The sequence below is a fragment of the Rhinolophus sinicus genome, chromosome 16 (genome assembly GCF_057876585.1).
Source record: "Rhinolophus sinicus isolate RSI-liver-muscle chromosome 16, RSI-T2T, whole genome shotgun sequence".
Classification (NCBI taxonomy): Eukaryota; Metazoa; Chordata; class Mammalia; order Chiroptera; family Rhinolophidae; genus Rhinolophus; species Rhinolophus sinicus.
This window is the reverse complement of record NC_142516.1, coordinates 187,225,139-187,239,666: the sequence shown is the minus strand read 5'-3', so window position 1 is coordinate 187,239,666 and position 14,528 is coordinate 187,225,139.

Below are 14,528 nucleotides of genomic sequence, written 5' to 3'. Positions count from 1 at the left end.
CCTAACCTGATCCTCTGCCTCCCCCTTCCCCCCACTCAGGTGAGGCCCCTGTCATAGGCTCCCATAGAAAGCAGCCCTTCATTCACAGGGTGTTATATGTTGTAATTAAGTCATTAATTGTGTATAGGAGTCGAGATCTCAGTCTACAGCTCTGGTGAGTGAGAAATGTAAAGTTATACTTCAAGATCCCGTTCAACCATGGTGGTAGAAATATACTCAGTTGATTTGGGGTCTCAAAGGGTCCGACAGTTCTGTAGGGCAAGCATTCATAGTTATACAGAGAAGGAGGAGGAACGGAAGGTATTGGGAGTGACCACTTTGTCTTTAGTGATATCTGGTTAAGAATCTGTCTGTTAAGATACCTAGAGTCCGACCTGGTTCCATTTCCTTAAGCACCTAGGCTATTAGACAACAGCAGCCCGAGAAACGCTCAGAAAAGCTTTCTGCCCTGCCATACCTCATCTGGTGCTATCTCAGGAGCACCAGAGAGAAAACTCTAGTTAATATTTCTGTTTTTTTCTCACTGATATGTGGTATATAAAACTGAAAACAACAAAAGAACAAGAAAAACAAATGAAGAAACAAAACTCATAGACACAGACAATAATAGTTTAGTGGTTACCAGAGGGTAAAGGGGAGCGGGGGTGGTAGATGAGGGTAAAGGGGATCAAATATATGATGATGGAAAGAGGAAAAAAAATTCTTAAATACTGGTTCAAACATACATTTACTCTGTTTGGGAATGTGTAGTGACAGTTACCGTGTTTCCCCAAAAATAAGACCTCGCCGGACAATCAGCTCTAATGTGTCTTTTGGAGCAAAAATTAACGTAAGACCCGATCTTATTTTACTATAAGACCGGGTCGTATCGAACATAATACGTATAATATAAGACCGGGTCTTATATTAATTTTTGCTCCAAAAGACGCATTAGAGCTGATTGTCTGGCTAGGTCTTATTTTTGGGAAAACACAGTATGTGGGAGAAATAATTTGCCTGTGTTTACTAGCTCAATTAGTCCGGTGTGGGGGGAAAAACAGTAAAGAAAAAAAAATTAAGAAATATTATCCAAAAAGTGGAAGCAACCTACATATCCACTGATGAATAAACAAAATGTGGTCTACACACAGACAATAAGATATTGTTCATTCTTTAAAAGGCAGGAAATACTGTCACGTGCTACAATATGGAGGAATCTTGAGGACATAACACTAAGTGAAATAAGTCACAAAAAGACAAACTGTATCCTTCCACTTACATAAGTAGCCTCAAAGTCATAGAGACAGAAAGCAGAATGGCGGTTGCCAGGAGCTGGGGGAGAAGGGAACGGGGAGCTACTTAATGGGTATAGAGTTTCAGTTTCGCAAAGTGAAGAGTTACGGAGATGGATGGTATTGATGGTTATACAACAATGTGAATATACTCAATGCACTGAACTGTACGCTTAAAAGTGTTTAAATCTGCATTCACAGATATAGGCTGCTTTCATAAAAGACAAGTCCCATATAATGCATTACCCAGGAAACATTGGCAGGGGGATCGCATCATTTTTCACTGATAATATTCAGTTGCCATAGTGCTTGGGTGTTTATGAATATATATCTTGATTCAATATAGAAAGAGAAGAAAAATAGGTATCACGTTACATACCTACAGTCACATTCTTAATTACTTGACCCCCTGCCAAGAGGGCTTCTTCCTGTTGAGACTTTTAACACGGTGATGATTTTTTAAATGTTATAATATTGCTGTATTTTCATAGATTAGCACAAATAACTTACACTTTAGCATATAAAATTAAACCAAAGATGAACATGTCAAGCTTTTAATTATGAAAAATAAAAGACAGAAAGGATGTAGCAGGAAAGTGGGGAAAGGAGAACTAGAGGGAGAGAAGGGGGGAAAAGGATGGCTCTAAGGAAACAGCAATTGCAATTGAAGATAATATTTGTTAAGATTAAAATTTAGTGTGCCTTTGATCCCGCAAGCCCACACCTGGGAATCTATCCCACAGACACGAAACCACTATTCATAAAAACACATGTTCATGGATGCTATTATAGCATTATTCGTTGTGACACCAAGCTGGAGACAAAGCCCATGGCTGAATAATTTATGGCATAGTGGAACCAAGAATTATTATTCAGCCATTAAAAAGACTGAATTAAATCTAAACAACTTGACTTGGAGAGCTTTCCACGAGGTATTGTTGCAAGAGAAAAGAAAGATGCAGAAATGTGTATATAATACGATCTCATTTCTGTAAAGCAAAACCATGACCCCAAGCCCTCCAAATCTCTCTACATGATTTTGTGAGCCTGGAGAAAAATATGAGCAAAGGCATCTTTGGTTAGTGGTCTGGCTTGTGTGTGTGTTGGTGTGGGAATGGCTGGTATTGGAAGGGAGGAGAAGAAAACAGAAAATATGGAAGAAACCAAGTAGAACAGAAGAAAGCAAAAACATTGCACCCAAATAATAAAAGCACAAATGACATGCATTTACATAAAAGTCTGTGTGGCATAGAAAAAAATGTTTTAAAATTATGCACAAAAATTAACTACTTCTTTCCTCAGGTCAAGGGGACGGATGCTCTTTAGCTGTGATGCCATCGTCTCTGAAACACTCTTGTTAATGGCCGAGGGATGAGGCAGCCTAATTAAGCAATATTGACCTCTAAGAGACATTTCCTCTCTCCTGACTGACGAGGGAAGGGCCTGCTGTCTGGCATGGTGGGAGCCAAATTACTCATTTATAATAATAAATGAGTAATTTACGAGTGGCTCCCAGGGGTAAAAGCATATATGAAAATTGAGTGAGAAGGAAAAAATGGAAAAAATCTCTTGGATGGTATCATTTTTGACTCACTCTGGAATCCAACTATATCCTTATCAACCGTGATAAAACTTATAAAGAAATGGTAGAGTCAACTCTGAAAGCATAAAAAGGAGCCCTGATCCAGTCTCAGGGGTCAGGGAATTGATGTTTTCCTGAGGAAACGATTTTGAGTAGAGAGCTAAAGCAGTTAACTAGACCAAGCAAGGAAGCGTGTTCTAGGAGGAGGGAACGGCACACACAAAAGCCCTGAAACTGGAGGGACAAGGCGTGTTGGAGGAATTGAAAAGGGTTTAATTTAAGCAAACACATAAATTAGTTCTTTCTCAAGGCCCTGATCCTTATAGCTAGTGAAATATATTCTAACATTCATACCAGCTCTAAAAGACACCATTTAGTTTCTGTCCTTGGGAATATCCACTGTGGACATTTCTCTGGCAGGCCAGAGAAAGCCGACATTGGTTTGGGAAGGTTTAATTATCCTTCATGTAAGACCTGGGTACATGAGTCAAGTCTTTGTGTGGGTGACTTTAGAAGAATCTGGCAAAGTTGTGAGCCTCGTGTGTGCTACTTATGATTTTAAATACCATTAGGAAATAGTCCAACAGTTTTTTGTCCATAATATATTGAAATGCAGTGGCTTTGCAAAGCACTTGCCTTTTCCCATTAAAGGAACAAATTGGCAGTTGGGTGATGGATCCAGCTTGCCACGAGGGCTGAGAGCCACAGCAAGTGTTGGCTCACGGAGACGCATTTCCACACACCACACATGAAAATCAGCTGCATTACTCTTTAGTCTCACCTCCCAGCAAAGCCCTGTTAAGTGTAGTCATAGTAAACCTGAGGCCCTAGAAATTGAGAGCGCCTAGTATAAAAAATTCATAAAATCTTTCTGCCCTGCTTACTCTATTCTACTCTTTCTTACTGTGACTGGGTAAGCAGGTTTTAAATTTTAACGTGCTTCTCTCCTTTGCTTTCTCAAAGACATAACCTTCACCCCGGATGGCTCTAGGCAGATATCTGACTTGGAGGAGTGAACATCTGTGATGGGAAGGGAGCAAAGAGGAAGTCTGGGTAATTTCCAAGTTTTGTGTTCAAAACCAGGATGAGGCGGCTGAGCTATTACTTATCTTGAACATGGATTTTGCACAGTAGCATCCCCAGGAAGCAGGCCCTGGTATAATATTTCTACATAACATAATACAGAAAAGATACCTCCAAGGAGGGCTGTGAGATAAAACACAGGATGCCCGCTGAATTTGACTTTCAGCTAAACAATAAATAACTTTTCAGTGGAAAGTGTTCCAAATATGGTACAGGACATACTTATACTAAAAAATTACTCGCCGTTCATCTGAAATTCAAATTGAACTGGGCACGTTGTGTTTTCATTTGCTGCCCCCACCGCCGTCCGCGCACTAAGTTCCAGGGCAGCGAGGCAAGTGTTACTCCGCGTTACGGTAGGAAAAGGATACGTGCGGGAAACGCCAGTCACGCCGACCATCTAAACTCTGCAGCCCTTCGATCTGTTTGCCCAGAGCCTGCACTCACTGCAGAACCAGAAAGTACCAGATACTTGCTTTCCCAGCCTTCCTTGCATATCATCGAGGGCACGTGCCTGTCAGGTACGTTCACCTGCCTTTGACTAGAAAGCTGGTACTTGGAAGAAGCAGGGGCAGCGCCGAGAACTGTTCTGGTGATGGGCGAAGACAGTGCCCGTGGCAGCATCCAGTGTCCAGTGTTTTCAGTAGAAGAAGCTGTGAGGTCCAGGGTCCACGGCAACATCAACGTTGCTAAGGCGGGTTGTGAGTATTGTTCCTGGCTGCAGAGCAGCGCTGCCTGGTTCTGGCCCTCGCAGGGACCCCGGAGCCTAGCCCATGTCCCTCTGATGAGTTTCTTTGCTTCTTAACTCCACCTGAACCACACAGCCATTCTGGGAGTTTGCAACCAGTTCCGATGACCCAGTGGGGGTCGAAAGGATCAGTGTCCATTTGGATTGCGTGGCACTTGTGCTCTAAGGGCTTCTAAATATTTTCGTTTTATTTTTAATTTAAAATTTAAAAATTGTAAAAATCATACCACATAAAATTTACCATCTTAGCCATTTTTAAAGTAAGTGGACAGGTCAGTACATTCACACTGTCGTAAAACAGATCTCCAGAACATATTAATCTTGCAAATCTGAAACTCTGTACCCATTAAAGTGGCCTTTCCCCACCCTCCCCCAGCCCTTGGTAACCACCATTCTCCTTTCTGTTGCTATGAATTTAATTACCCCAGATTCCTGTATAAGTGCAATCATATAGTATTTGTCCTTTTGCGTCTGGATTATTTCACTTTGTAAAATACCCTCCAGGTTTATCCATAGTGTAGCAACGTCAGGGTTTCCTTCTTTTTCAGGCTGAATAATACTCCACTGTATGTATAGATTCATTTGTTTATTCTTTCATCCATCCGGACACCTGGGTTGCTTCCACTTCTCAGCTATTGTGACTAATGCTGCTATGAAGTTGGGTGTGCAGATATCCCTTCAAGGGCTTTTAAATATTATAAATTGCTCCTGGGTGCAACCATTTTATCTTGGGTAGGCAGAAGGAGTCTGAGGCTTAGCTGTCCAAAGCCTCCCTCAGCTCCAGTATGGCACGCTGGAGTCTGTAGTGCAGGCGAGGAACTTCATAAGGTGGAGACAAGCTAACAACAAGCAAAGACCTGTGCAGGGAAGAGCACGCCAGCCGGTGCGGGCTGGGAGTCACAGATGCACCTGAGGGCTCTGGGGGCCCAGTGAGGGCTGAGAGTGTCCATTCATCACAGCATGCAGTGAAATAGCATGCGGTAGGCACTGATATGGCGGCTGATTTGATTGGATATCTTGGTTTAACGCCTTCATTCACAGAATGTCAGAGTTGGAAGAGACCTGCGACCCCTCACTGGGTGTGTGAATTGGTGATGTCTGTGTGTCAATGGGTTTGTATCATACATGTGGGTATCTATACTAACATACCCCTCTGGCTCTACCTGCTGCGTGGGCAACTCTCTGTTCAGTTATCAACAGCGTTTCATGTGTGCTGTCTTTCTTTCTGTTTTTCTTAAATTTATTAGGGGTGGCACTGGTTAATGGCATTGTGTAGGTTTCAGGTGTACAGCTGCATAACATGACATCTGTATACTGCATTGTATGCTCACCACCCAGAGTCCGGTCTCCTTCCACTTTCTCATGTTGGTAATGATGCTGATAATGACGGAAGTGTGAGCTGCCAAGGACTTTCGCTGCCATCCTCTCAATAACAATATAAATATCTAGTATTTAATACATGTCCGCTATTGTGAAGATATTTTGCTGGGCACTGGAGGAACAAAAATATCAAGGCAAAAAAAAAAAAAAAGTAATTGCCTTTAAGGAGTTAGTAAATCTAGGAAGGGAAATGGACCAGTCAAACAAACATAGAATAATAACTGTTGGATGAGAATATACAGAAAGCACAAGGGAGGCTAGGATTTGAGGGGCTTGGGAAGGGGATGGGTGGTATGGAAGAAGAAGTAGGGAATACGGATGAGGAGTTTGCCTGACGGACAGGCTGGGGGAGCCGGTCCAGGAAGAAGGGATGGAATGTGCCAAGTCAGGAAGTGCAATGCTTGGGGCCATTACATCCAGTCCAGTATTGTAGCCACAGAGCAGGGAAGGCAGTGGTGAGGGAGGTGGAGAGGCAACGGCAGAGGCTGGAGAAAGAGGCAGCAGTCAGCTCAGGAAGGGCTTTTCTTGTTATGCAATGGATTAGTTTTCATTATGTTGGCATTGAGGATCTTTGGGGAATTTTGAGCAGTGGATTGATATGCATATTAGAAGGTCTTTGCTGGTATCATGATGGTTGATAGAGGTGGAGGCTGAAGGTAGAGGGAGACTGGTCAGGAGGTGATTTTAATATTTTTAGGAGAGAAAGGATGAGAGCCTGGACTAGGGCAGTGGTGGAGGCGATGGGATGAGGAACGGAGAGGAGATATTTAAGACGCACATGTAAGAGGCCCTGGTGATGTGGGTGAGCGGGAAGGACGGAGGATGACGTCTTGTTTGGTGACTTGGACTCCTGGGTGGACGGTGGTGATGAGCTGAGGATGAGGAGCCCATGGACTCTCCAGGTCAAGGTGGTCGACACTCATTTTTGTCTACTGCTCTGAAGCGCAGAAGAAATTTCTGGTTAAAGATGCAGACATGACGCCGACGGTCCCCAATAGGGGAGACGCAGGTTAAGGATCTCCAGGGACGTCCGAATGTAAGGAACAGGCAGCATGGGAGGAGCCAGCAACGGAGATGGAGGAAGAACAGCAGAAGAGTGGAAGAATGAGAGAAGGTCATGGCCAGGCAGAAAGTTTACAGGGGAGAAAGTCATCAATAGAATTAAACGCTGCCGAGAGGAGCAGCACTAGGGCCATTTAGTTTAGCACCTTGTGGGGGTGGGGAGGGCGGGCACTGGGAGCGCAACTGCAGTGGAACGAGGTGTTAGGAAGTCCAAAGACGAAGACAGAGAACTTTCTAGGGACTTGGCTGTGAAAAGGAGAGAGAGGGTGACAAATAGAGTCACTTAAAAAAAAAAAAAAAGACAGGATAGACTTATAGGATCTACTTATATACTGAGAGGAAGGTGCCACACGAGAGGAAGGATTGAGGCTCAGCATGAAAGGGGTAACCAAGGGAGCAAAGAACTTGAAGTAGGTGATGTGGGGGGTTGAAGGAAGGCTGGTCTCTGCCTCTGAAATGTCCAGGAAGGTCACTTGGAAAGGTGCTGATAAAAGTGTTGGTAAGGAGTGGTGAGGGAAGGGGTTAAACAGGAGCCATTTGGGGGAGTCCATGCCCGTGGCCCCTACAGTCACAGTGAGCCAGGACTCGATCATTTGACGTTGACTCAGTGGTGTTGAGGGCAGACTCCAGAGGTACTGCTGGGGTTCACATTCTCTTCCTGCCATTTACTAGCTCGTGACCTTGGGGAATTGACCTGAACACCATGTGCCTCAGCTCCTTGGTCTGTACAATGCAGATGATAACAATCCTTGTTGTAGGAATTAAATGAGTTAAAACACGTGAAGGGCCTAGAATAGTGCCTGGTGTATAGTAAGCACCGTGTAACAACTATTGTCATTATCATCATCTCCACCATCATTATCTGCTGAGCCAGAGGGTTTCACACGCATGGTTAAAGTTTGTAAAGATTTGGACCAACTGTTGAGTAAAATAGGAGAAGGGATTAAGAACATGAAAGATTGCTGAGTGATACTGGGGGACACAGATCAGACCAGGAGATAAAACTTGGCAGCAGTGTGATTTTCTGGTCAAGATGGCAGAGTAGGTAAAAGCTGTGCTCACCTCCTCTCAGGACCACATCAATTACAACTAAACTGCAGAACAACGGTCACTGAGAATCACCTGAAGTCTAGCTGAACTGAAGCCCTACAACTATGGACATACAGAAGAAGCCACCTCGAGACTGGTAGGAGGGGCAGAGACATAGAATGGGCTGGTTCCACAACCATGTTTGACCATTAAAAATCAGGAGGGACATCTTGGCTGCAGAGGTACGCCCCAAGAGCAGTGAGGGGTCCCCGCCCCACACCAGGCTCCCTAGCCCAGGGTTCCAGTGCCAGGCAGAGAAGTCCCCATAACTTCTGGCTGTGAAAAACAGCAGATTGTGGCTAAGTGAAACAGAGGGTGACTGCAGTCCTAGGTGCTCCTCTTAAAGGGCTCATGCACTAGCTTATTTTTTGACGGACTCAACTGCTTTGAGCTCTAGTGCTAGGGAAGCAGCTTGAAAGGTGACAGGGACATATGGGGAGGACCTGAATTGTCTTGCTGCAGGGTGAGGGCTGGAGGGGCACCATTCTCCCAGAGGGAAGAGATGGCGGAAGCCACTGTTTCTTTGTCGAGCCCTCCTGCCTCTTAGTGTGCAGACACAAGCAGCCTCCATATTTGAGTTTCCATCAATCGCTCCACACTAGTGAGTCGCTGAGACCCCACCCCACGCAACTTTTGGGCACACATAAGCCACTTCCAGTAGATTTTCCATACAAACAACCCATTTTAGCTCATGATGCGGACTTTTATCAAATTTCTCAAATGTTCACAAAATGCAAACAAGCAGCATCTTGTTTCAGCATGTCCTGTACCTCTGGCTGAGCAGCCCTAAGCCCAGCACTAGTGATAACTGGCCTCAGTTCACACTTAGCCTCTCAACGCACCGCCAGTGTGGGCAGTGGCCATCTTCGGATTGGTTTGTTGTGGTTCATGCCAGGTGTCCCCAGGTAGGGCACAAGCTGTGGCTAAACTTGGCCTGCAGCAGGTCTCCTTCCAGGAGGCACCAGGACTAGCACATCTGGTGGCCAGTTTCCAATGAAGCTTAACCATCATCCAGCCACATCCAAGGACAACACACCCAAAGGGCAGACTGGGCAGGCACCAGAGCACCACTAAAGCGAACCCTGCTCTGTAGGATCAGCCCTTGAGCCACAGCTCCTTCACTATAGTCACAGCCAGTCCTCAAAACTGACCCGAGGGTCAATGACTACAACAGGAGGACACACACAACCCACACAAGGGACACACCTGGAGCACTCAGCCCTGGTGACCAGGGAGACTGTACCACTGGGCCCCACAGGACACCTACTACATAAGGCCACTCTACTAAGACTGGGAGGCATAACAGCTCTACCTAATACATGAAAACAAACACAGGGAGGCAGCCAAAAGGGGAGACAAAGAAACATGTTCCAAATAAAAGAACAGAACAAAGTTCTAGAAAAACAACTAAATAAAATGGAAATAAGCAATCTTCCAGAAGCAGAGATCCAAACACTGGTTATAAGGATGCTCAGTGATCTCAGGGAGAACGTCAACAAAGGGATAGGAAACAAAACAATGTAAATAGAAAACATAAGAAAGAACCATTCAGAAACAAAGAATACAAGAACTGAAATGTAGAATACATCAGAGGGAATCAATACTAGAATAGATGAAGCAGAGGATCAAATTTAGCGATTTAGAAGATAAGGTAGCAGAAAACACCCAATCAGAATAGCAAAAAGAAAAAAGAATCAAAAAAAAAAAAAAAAATGAGGATAGTTTAAGGGGCCTCTGGGACAACCTCAAGAGTACAAACATTCACATCATAGGGTAACTGAAGAGGAAAGATACCCAGGATTCCTAACCTGGTGAATGAAATAGACATACAAGCCCAGAAAGGAGAGAGAGTCCCAAACAAAATTAACCCACAGGCACACACCAAGACACATCATAATTAAAATGGCAAAGGTTAAAGACAAAAAGAGAATCTTAAAAGTAGCAAGAGAAAAGCAGTTAAGTACCTACAAGGGAGCGCCCATAAGACTGTCAGTTAATTTCTCAACAGCAACTTTGCAGTCCAGAAGGGATTGGCACAAAATGTTCAGTGATGAAAACCAGGGGCCTATAAACAAGATTACTCTACCCAGCACAGCTATCAATTAAAACTGAAGGACAGATAAAGAGCTTCCCAGATAAGAAAAAGCTAAAGGAGCTCCTCACCACCAAACCACTATTACAAGGAATATTAGAGGAACTTCTTTAAGACAAAAAGAAAAAAGAAAAGATCAAAATTATGAATAATAAAATGGCAATAGCAACATATCTATCAACAATTGCTTTAAATGTGAATGGATTAAATGCCCCAATCAAAAGACATAGGAGGGCTGAATGGATAAGAAAACAAGACCCTTACATATGCTACCTGCAAGAGATTCACTTCAGATTGAAAGACACATTCAGATGAAAAGTAAAGGGTTCGGAAAAACATATTTCATGAAAATGGAAACAGCAGAAAAAAGTTGGGGAAGCAATACTTATACCAGACAAAATAGACTTTAAAACAAAGGCTATAACAAGAGACAAAGAAGGACCCAGGAATCCCACTTCTGGGTATTTATCCGAAGAAACCCAAAACACTACTTTGAGGGGACATGTGCATCCATATGTTCATTGCAGCATCATTTACAATGGCCAAGATGTGGAGGCAGCTTTGGTGTCCTTCGATGGATAAATGGATAGAGGAGATGGTACACATATACAATGGAATATTGCTTGGCCATGGAAGGGAATGGGCTCTTGCCATCTGCGGTGGCATGGATGGACCTGGAGGGTACTGTGCTGAGTGGAGTGTCAGACAGAGAAAGACAGATGCAATGTGATTTTGCTTATATGTGGAATATAAAGAACAAACAAAAGAGAAACCAACTCATAGATACAGAGAACATTTTGATGGTTGCCAGATGGGAGGGGTATTGGGGGCATGGGTGAGAAAGGGGAAGGGGGGGGTGGCCAGTTAGCTCAGTTGGTTAGAGCACTGTGCTCTTAACAACAAGGTTGCCGGTTCGATCCCCACATGGGGCACTATGAGCTACGCCCTCCACAACTAGATTGAAACAACTACTTGACTTGGAGGTGATGGGTCCTGGAAAAACACACTTAAATAAATAAAAGTTTAAAAAAAAGAAAAAGAAAGGGGAAGGGATTAAGAAGTACAAATTGGTTGTTACACAGTAGTCATGGGGATGTAGGGTGTAGCACAAGCAACACAGTCAATAATATTGTAATAACTATATATGATGTCAGATGGGTACTAGATTTATCAGGGTGATAAATGGGAGGTGGGTTCGGTGGCAGGGTAAAAAAGGTGAAGGTATTAAGAAGTATAAATAGGTAGTTACAAAATAGTCACGGGATGTAAAGCATAAATAATATAGTCAACAATATGGCAATAACTATGCATAATGCCAGGTGGGTACTAGTCAGGGGGATCACTTCTTAAATTATCTAAATGTCTAACCATTATGCTGTACACCTGAAATTAATATAAAATACTATCGAATGCAAAATAAATAAATGAAGTATGAAAAAAAAAACCCACAAAAAAACCCAACTTGTTCCCAGCGTAAGTCTGCATAGCCATGGAAAGCTATCAATGAATAACCCAAAGAAATACATTTCATTTCCCTTTTCTAGATGAGGAAACTCAGGGTTTAGAGAAGTCCAATCACTTGCCTGGAGTCACACAGAAGTGGCAGATGCAAGTGGCCTGACTCCAGTGCTCTGCTTTTCAACCACACTGGTGTACAAAACACACCTCACAGCAGCTCACAGACCGAATTGTCACCAGGCTTTTGCAGCTGTGTGATGATGGGGCTGTAACATGCCCAGGGAAAGACCCAAAGAAACGGGATGAATAGAATGACCTGAATAAATGGATAAAGCACTTCTATGGCATTGGCTAGTAACAAGTGTAGGGCACATCCCCTTTACTGGAAACACAAAGCCAAATTCTTGTGGATTCTGGTAAAGAAGCCTTTTGATAAATGGACCCTTTATTCCAGGACTTGCCTCAGCATTACAGCTGATGGGACAGACAATGTTTATTATCTGGGATACATACGTGGGGGATTCCGCAGTGTCCAGTACACCAAGGCGATTAGCGTGTGTTTGTTGACTGACAAAGTGACGGCTCTGGAGGTGTGGTATAGGAGAGTGAGGGAGAAAGATTGGGAGATCCTTCAGAAATTAGTTTTGAAGAAGAACTCCCTCCTATCAAAAGGCTTTCTAATATTTTAAAGTGTAAGCAGTAGCCAGAAATTACCTACACGTCTGTAAAACACTTGAGATCATCCAACCATATTAACTGTCCTTCTAACAGCCATAGCCCTACCAGCTTCTAGATGGTAATGGCACAGCTGGTTTAAATGGGTCTCCATGGTTACAGGTATGCTCTAGTTTCCATGGTTACATTTCGTAGTCTCTCACAGGAGTTAGATATATATGTTTAGATATACTTGAAATTTCAAAGGATTTTTTTCTCCCCAGCCTGCACAAATATCTAGGGTTTGAAAGTCTGGGATGAAATTTTCAGTGACCTCGTGGGAAGAAAAGGGGGAAGCTGTAATAATATTTGTGACAGTTCTATTATTGAATGAGGAAGAGAGGATTCAGTGGGGAAATACTGTGGCAATGGAACGAAGTCCCTATATTGTGAGCCTGAGTATTTTGCTTAATTAGTGGAGGAGGCAAACTGGGGTGAGGAAGCAACATGCTGTTGTTTGGATATGGCTCCCTGGGGCGGGGTGGGATGCTGACCCGAGAAGGAAGGGGTGCTTCTGTGCTAGAGCCCATTGAAAGTGCTCATTCGTCTCTGCCATGGCGGCGCTGCAGCTTCCCTGCATGCATTCTCCCACAGCCCTCATTTCAAATCATGTCTCTCGGCCCATGGTGGCTCAACCAGGCATCTGTGAAGAGGCAGCAGCCCATGTCAAGACACTTCAGAGGAGCTGGCTTTTCTTGGCAGAGGGAACCCATGTGGAATTCTAGTGCCTCCTTGTGGTATTGCTGATATTTCCAGCTTTTACCTCACCCTCAAGAAAAAAAAAAAAAATACAAGTTTTTACTACTGTATTTAGGAAGCAAAAAGTCTTTCTCCATGCATTAATGTATCCACCCCATCCCTCCCGTCTATACATTTTACTGAGTATCTATTGTATTTCCTCGAAGCCCTACAAATAGTATTAACAAAAAGATATTGTCTTCAGAGAGTTCATGATTTGGGTATGGAGAAAGGACAAAACACGTGAAAGTTTCTAATAGTGCAGTGAACAGGAGAACGACAGAGGGAGGGATCTATTGGCCGGGGACGCCGTGTGAGCTACTCAACTAGAAGACAGATTTGAGCTGGTTGGTCACGGATCCTGTCCCTCAAGGTTGCAAGATGAAATAATGACAGTATTTCATCAAATGGGGGAAGGGGGTTGTCATCGACATAAACCCGAGTACAAAATGTGGTAACACCTGTCTTTACCTGAGTTTGTATGCTTGCTATCTTCAAAGCAGCTCTGCAGTCAGAAGCAGGTAGACTGTGGGAAAACTGGAGGAGTGGCTCTCGGTATTAGACCATGCAACACAGCATCAGCTGGCAGTTAGGGACGCCAGGGGCAGAGGTGACAGGCACCTGCGGGAAGGACCAGGCTGCTCACGGGACAGGAGAGAGAGAGAGAGAGAGAGAGAGAGAGAGAGAGAGCAGAATGGCACAAAGAGAGGCTGGGAAGAAGGTGCACAAACATCTCCCCCTGCCGCCAGCAGGGATGGCTTGGAGAGCTAGTCAGAAAAGAAGGCCCTTTAATCTGAAGGCTGTGGAATCACTGAGAGATTTTAAGTAAGGGAGCGACATAATCAAATCTGTACATTGCAAAGATCATTTTTAGGGCACTATATTCATAACCAAGTTCAAGGATGACTCCTGGCCTTTGGATTGGGTGACTTGATTGATGGGGGTGCCCATTCACAGAAAGGGGGACATAGGAGGGGTTGGAATGTGGCAGTCACACCGACTGGTTTCCTGTGTGTTCTCTCAGAGACAGTCTTTGCTTCTACAAGCATATTTGGATTGAAAGCAAATAACGGATTCTATTGTGGTCGTGTGTTTAAGTGCCTGTGGACACCCAAGTGCAGACGGCTGGCCACCGGGATCTGGCGTGAATGAAAGCAGTCTGCCTGGAGATTTAGCTTTGAGGATCTTGGGTGTCCAGAGGGAAAGCACAGCCATAGGACAGTGAGCAGAATGGGAAGAGAAGACAACTTGGAAGAACACCTGTATTTAAACGATCAGTAGACAAAAGGACACCAGTGGGCCTATGAACTG